Genomic DNA, 6,832 nt, shown 5'->3' with positions numbered 1-6,832 from the left:
GAATTATGAATGTGTTTAGTTGGTTGAGGGGAATCAATGTTTTGTGACGGAGCGTATGAATTAACTTGGTTTAGATGAATAAGAAAGTGGTGCAAGACGATCACGATCCAGCGAAGAGCTTGTAACAGGTCAAATTACGACATTTGAATATTCGCGGGGAATTGGCAGACTGTGACGTCAATGAATCGGCAGACTGTGACGTCAGTGAATCACATGTTGTCGGAATTGAGATTTATTTAATAACGAAGAAATTTATTGAACTTTATTCGGGAAAAAATTTGATTAATTAAAATGAAGTAAACATAACCAAAATTCGTGTTTTACAAAAACATTAAATAGAATTACGCAGAAAAGCCAATTGTGGTATGAATGACTTGTATATTGATGACGTCATAAAGCACATGTTGCTAAAAATTTAAATAAAAAGCTTTGAAAAAATAATAAAAAGAAAATAGAAATACTTAAATTGATTAATTATAGTAAACGTAATAAATTTCGACAATTATAAAGAAAGAATCAAATTATATTTATTCGTGAAGACGCTGATTTGAACGAGAGAAGGAAGGGATGACTATTGTTTTGAGTCGGTATCCGTCGTTTTATACGGAGATTCCTTCTTCTTTCACCAGACTCGAAGCAAGGAGGTTGTGTTAGTTCTCCTGGGATAGTAATGATCTGTTGTATAGTATATTGAAATTTAATCAAGGATGGGATATTGTTTAGACTTTTAAAATTATCAAAGCACTGCAAGGTGAGTGAAGTTATAATATGTGTTGAGAGTGTGACATTTAATAAATTAATCTCGTGGTCACTTGCTTTGACTTTCTTTAAATATCCCTTTTATAAAAAGTGTGGAGTGATGTTAAATTTTGTAATCATTACTTACCACATTTTGGAACCCTGACATACACACAGACTTGTCTCTGGTGATAACACCAGAGACGTTCAAATCTAATAATTTTTGAGTAATACCGAGGGAATACAGCTAGCATTGGGCAAGATGGCGACCGATACCATGATGAGGAACATGGTACAACAACGTGCCACTAGTGACAAGGGGCGTACAACTACATGGTGAGTCAATAACTCTAAAGAACTGACTTTCAGCAAATTATCGCAACCAAAGTGAAGGTGACACACAGCAAATTGGCGTTATAACCTGGGACTCTCATCAAATTGACATCACTTCAAATTTACATTCATCAAAAAGGCGCTGCAACCGGGGGACATATATCAAATTGGGGCAGCAACGAGGGGCCTTCATCAAATCTGAAATACATCAAGCTAATTCTCTCATCCATCATAGATATTCCCTGGTTTGATATTTGTGAATCTTCAGAGATATTAGTGTCCGGTTGGTCCACTACCAAAACAGATTGATCTGTGTTATCTTTTGATAGTACAGTGGCATTGCCTCAATTTTGGAGCTAGCTGATTCAGGGAAACTTGTCTTCTCATCTCCGTTATTGAGACGTATAGTTGCATAATTGGGATTTACATCTATTAGTTCGACCTCGTCTACCAGCGGATTGTACTTGCTCTGTCTTACATTTCTCTTCAAGAACCCTTTTTCAGATTCAAGTAGCCAGTTTGGTAAAAATTGGCCGTTTGAAGAATTTCTGGAATTAATAAACATTCGTTCATGCGGTGTCACAATATTGTAGCAGTGCTTAGTAAAGACCTAATAGAATGTAAGGAATCATTTAAGACGTACTCCCATTCATTTATTCTTAAATTGCGACTTTTTAGCAACAGTGTGATAGCCTTCCAGACTATGCCGTTGTAACGTTCGATCTGGCCATTTCCTTGAGGATTATATGGTGTAGTTCTACTTGTTGCTGTGCCTTTGGAGTTAAGAAAGTCTGTAAGATCTTTTGACATGAAAGATGAGCCACTGTCTGTATGAATATAAGAGGGTAATCCTAGTATTTTGATTTCAATTTAATCAATTTACCCTTTGTATTTTTTTAAAAACACAGAACAGTATTTTATTAATTAAACTATAGCATTGCAAGTAAGCAAACTTATTCGTTCTCAGATAGCACAGATGTATCAAACAACCTCAGTCAAGTTTCAAGGTCAACAATCAAGATAAGAGCCAATCAGTTGTCAATGTCAAAGTTAGGTTGTGCTGTGGTTGAGGGTGGAATAGTCTCCAACAGGAAAATACCACAGTTATAATGCACAGGAAAATGTAGGTTACAACTTACTGTCAAAGATAAAACTAGGAGATTGTTAATACTACTATTTCCTTATTGAGACACTGGAAAGAGCGTCAGTTTTTAATAAAATACTAACTACTTGCAGTGTTTCACAACCATAAGCTTGAAAAGACACACGATTTAGTGAAGTAAAAAGGCTTTTATTTTACAATTTTTCTATCAGTAATGTTTAAATTTATGAAGTAAAAATTACTATCTTAAAATTATTTAAATACTCAATCAAAACTATTGTGTTCTATTCTACATTTTATCATCAAAACCAAATATCCTGTTTATCTGCCCGATCACTTCAAATTTATCTCTGATATTAGTGAACGACCTTTAAGAAGGGGAGCTACATTACTATCAATACATCGTTCAACAATTTTTAATAATAATGCCATAGAACTCAAGTTTGTCGTTCGTGCAGTGTGCCATGGTCAACACAGTCGAATGCTTTGGATAGGTCTAGGAACACACTCATTGTGTGGTTTTGACATTTAATTCCCTCTACAATCATATTGACAAGACTCACTACTACTTTGTTGTCTATTTGCCCTTCCTGAAACAAAATTTTTCACTTGATAGCTGATTGCATTTGTTCAAAAAGTGAAACATCCCTATTAAAGCTGTTCAAAAATGTTGCTTAGCACTGGCAAAATTGAGGCAGGCTGATGGTAATTGAAACTGGGTCGTCCTTCTTGAAAATTTTAATAACTTTGGCAATTTTAGTTAATTCTCACTAAAAGCTTGCAGCATTTTATTATGAGCCATGGAGACATTAGATTGATGTCGTTTGGGTTTTTGAATGGGAGCTGCTGAATAATTCGGTGAAGCTCATCCTCAACGACAGGCGACAACACCATTGACGATATGGGGCTGTCTTCGCGAGGGGCGTACTTAAGGTTCAGATGGCCGAAGACCTTGCCCAACAGGAACGGGTTCGAAAAGTCGTTAAACTGATTGGGAATCTGTTTCATCTTTCACAAGCCTAGACCCAATTTAAATTTTGATTGGTTTGTGAGCTTTTGTTTTATTTTGAATTGCACCCCAAGTTGTTTTTGGAAGAGGGAATTGATTTTAAGACATCATATACTTTTGCAGCTTGGTATCACTTTCCTATATGTTTTTTATAATTCTTGAAAAAATTGTAAATTGTTCATTTAAGTGTTTTGTAAATTTCATAGAAAAATTTTAGTTTCTCTCTAGAACTAAATTATCTGCTGTGATTCATTTGTTTTTGGAATTTTTTTCACAAACATTGATCATTTTTGTAGAGCAACAGGAATATGGATAAGAGTTACCAAGGAAAAAAGCACCGCTGACGAAATGGAAGTGGAAGAGACCAAAAAGGTATCAGAGGTATCTGAACATACCTTCTACTCCTGTAGCCAGCGCGGCGGTCTACAAAGATAAACCAACTTGCTTCCTCTGCCTGAAGAAGAGACCCTCTCTGTAAGGACCATCAGTCTCGGCTAGGGGAAAAAAGGGGGCAGTGTCCCCAAACACTCCAAGAGGTCGGACAGGGATGGACCACCAGGAGGAGGTGGTGAAAAGGCTTGAATGTACACCTCATACAACTGATATCGTGGGTAGGAGGTCAATCACAACAGGCTTGGATATCACCCTAATCCCGAAACCTTGGACCAACAGAGGTTACATCAGAAGATTGACGATTCAGGTTGGTAATCTCATATTATTATTGTTTATTGACATTCTTTTGTGCATTATCATAGAGATAAGAACAAGGGCCATAGAAATACATGTTAAAATTCAGTGGTTAGGCATTGTCAGTCCATTTATAAAATTCATCAAGTTGGTAGAAAGGATGTTCTTGTAGCCAGCACTTCAGGAGTTGTCCAAACTGCAGCCTGCTGGTCTTCTTCAGGTCCTCTGGAAGGGCATTCCATAACTTGGCTCCAGCGTAAGTCGGTTTCCTTTCTGTGGCTGTCAGTCTGTGTACAGGGAGTTGGTAGCTAGAGGCATCTCTGGTGTTGTAGCTATGAATTTGGGCACGTTCTTGCTGCTTCGGGTGACTTGAGGTGGAGAAAAGAGACTGCTTCCAGGATGTAAAGATTCACTACAGTGAGTATTTTCAACTCTGCAAAGGCTTGACGACAGGATTCTTTAGGCTGGAGACCCTTTAGAACCCTGATTGCTCTTTTTTGGTGGACAAGAAGCCGCTGCAAGTTGCTTGTTGTAGTGCCCCCCCCCCCAAGCCGCAATCCCGTACCGGAGGTTAGCTTCATAGAGGGCGTAGTAAGCTATCTTTGCTGTTGCTGTGTCACCAATATTTTTTATTCTGCAGATTAAATACAGTGCTGTGCTGAACTTCTTGCAAAGGGAATCTATGTGGTCAGTCCATGCAAGACTGTCATCAATTATTATAGCCAGGTACTTTAAAGTAGTAGTTTCCTCCAGATTTGGTAGTCTTCCTATTGTTTATTTGTATCTTCCTAGGACCTGCTTTGTTTTATTCTCATTTATAACAAGATCATTTCCTTGGCTGTATTGTATTGCCATGTTTAGTGTGGTGTATGCTGCGATTTCAAGTTGTTCTGGTTCTTTTTGACCAAGGATGAGGACCGTATCATCAGCATACATCAGTGTATGGCTGTAGTCTTGCATGTAGCTAGGGAAGTCATTTGTGTATAAATAAACAAAATAGGCCATAGTACAGATCCTTGTGGTAACTGCGATTAATGATCTGTGGAAGTGATTTTATCTGTTGTGTTAATCCGTTGCTGGTGTGGTTTATTTCGACAATTTGTCATCGTTCTGTTAGGTAGCTTTTTATCCAGTTGTATGATTGTCCTTTCACTCCAAGATTTGTCAGTTTGTCTAAAAGATGTGTATGGCTAAGGCAGTCGAAGGCCTTAGAGTAGTTGAGCAGGACAGTAGTAACTGTGTTGCCTTCTTCCAGTTGATCTGTTAGGAATTCAACAAGGCTAATAAGTGCTGTTGTTGTTGATCTTCCAGTCTGAAAACCGTGTTGTTGTGATGTAAGCAGTTGGTTGATTGACAAGTGTTGTAGGAATCTGCTCAAAAATAATTTTTCCATAACTTTAGAAACAGTTGGTATCAGTGATATCGGCGATAGTTAGCAAGTTGTTTGGTGTTTCCTCGTTTGAGCTTCAGATAAACTTTAGATATTTTTAAAGCAGATGGAAGTGTTCCAGAAGTGAAAGATTTGTTAATGACATTCACTAGAGGACCAACTATTTCTTCTTTACATATTTTCAACAATTTTGTAGAGACACTGTCATATCCAGCTGAGGTTTTGGTTTTCAATGATCGGATTAGTTTGTCTACCTCTTCTAGGGATGTCGGTTGTAGTATTAAATTTGGAATATCTGGATTTACGTCTGATAGTATTCTTTGAACACTGTCTTGGTTTCGATGTATTGTGTCTTCGGCTATGTTTATGAAAACATTGGTAAAATGTTTTGAAATTTTGACTGGGTCACTTATCAGTTCTCCCTGTATGTCTAATGCTAAGGGCAGGGGGTTATCCTCTTTTGACTATCTCTCTGAATTTATGATTTGCCATATTGCCTTTGATTTTTTATCTGCCACTGTTATCACATCAATGTTTTCTTGCCGTCTCGGATGTTTCAGCCTAAGGTCATATTCTTTTTTTAATTGAGCTGCATTATTTTTGTCAATCTCACTTCCAGTTGTATTGTGTAAGCAGTTGTTAGCAGGTTGTTTGACTTTTTTGTAGCTTTTGCAACTTGCAGAGAGACACTAAACTTATTTCTATTTGCCTTCTTGCCTGTTTCAAAATGGAGAGAGTGTTTATTTTTTTAGGGGTTGGTTTTTTTTCTTTGAAGGTGTGATCAGTTTTTTGTTGCAGGTTTGGCTGTCTCCTGTAGTCATAGTTAGGCCTAATACTGTCATTGGCATGGTCGAGGTGTTGTTCAGTGTTTTATTACAGGTTTGTCTGTTTCCAGTGGTCAGTGATAAAGGTGTAGTCATTAAATGATCCAGTTTTTGAATGCAGGTTTGGCTGTCTCCTGTAGTCATAGTTTGGCCTAATACTGTTGTTGGCATAGTCAAGGTGTTGTTCAGTGTTTTATTACAGGTTTGTCTGTTTTCCTGTGGTCAGTGATAAAGTTGTAGTCGTTGAATGGCCCAGTTTTTGACTGACTCCTGGGGTTGTAGTTTGGTTTGGTTCAGTCATAGGTATGGTCAAGGTGTTGCTTTGTCTTTGATTAGTTAAAGTTTTAATAATGACCTCTATGTGATCTACTTTTGTTTTAATTTCGGACCTGCCCAATAGGAGAGCAATATGATTAATCTCAATTACCGAGTGTCCATAGCCAATATGATAACCTTTACCAGGAAAAGAAAGTTCCAGCTTACACAACCAGTCCTGGAAAGAATCAGAATAAAACTATCAAAGGAAGTCAAATATCTACAGGGTACAGTCCTGGATGAGAGGCTGACTTGGAACCTACATTTCGAGAACATAAAATCTAATGCGACATTGGCCCTTGAGGCCTGTAAGAGACTCTTTGGATTTAAATGGGGATTGAAACCTAAAATGATATACTGGATTTATGAAACTGTAATAAAACCAATGGTCACATATGCTTCTTTAGTGTGGTGGCCAAAAGCAGAACAACAAC

The sequence above is a fragment of the Homalodisca vitripennis genome, unplaced genomic scaffold (assembly GCF_021130785.1).
Source record: "Homalodisca vitripennis isolate AUS2020 unplaced genomic scaffold, UT_GWSS_2.1 ScUCBcl_6446;HRSCAF=13664, whole genome shotgun sequence".
NCBI lineage: Eukaryota > Metazoa > Arthropoda > Insecta > Hemiptera > Cicadellidae > Homalodisca > Homalodisca vitripennis.
The sequence above is the reverse complement of the archived record's forward strand: the minus strand, read 5'-3'. Positions refer to the sequence as shown.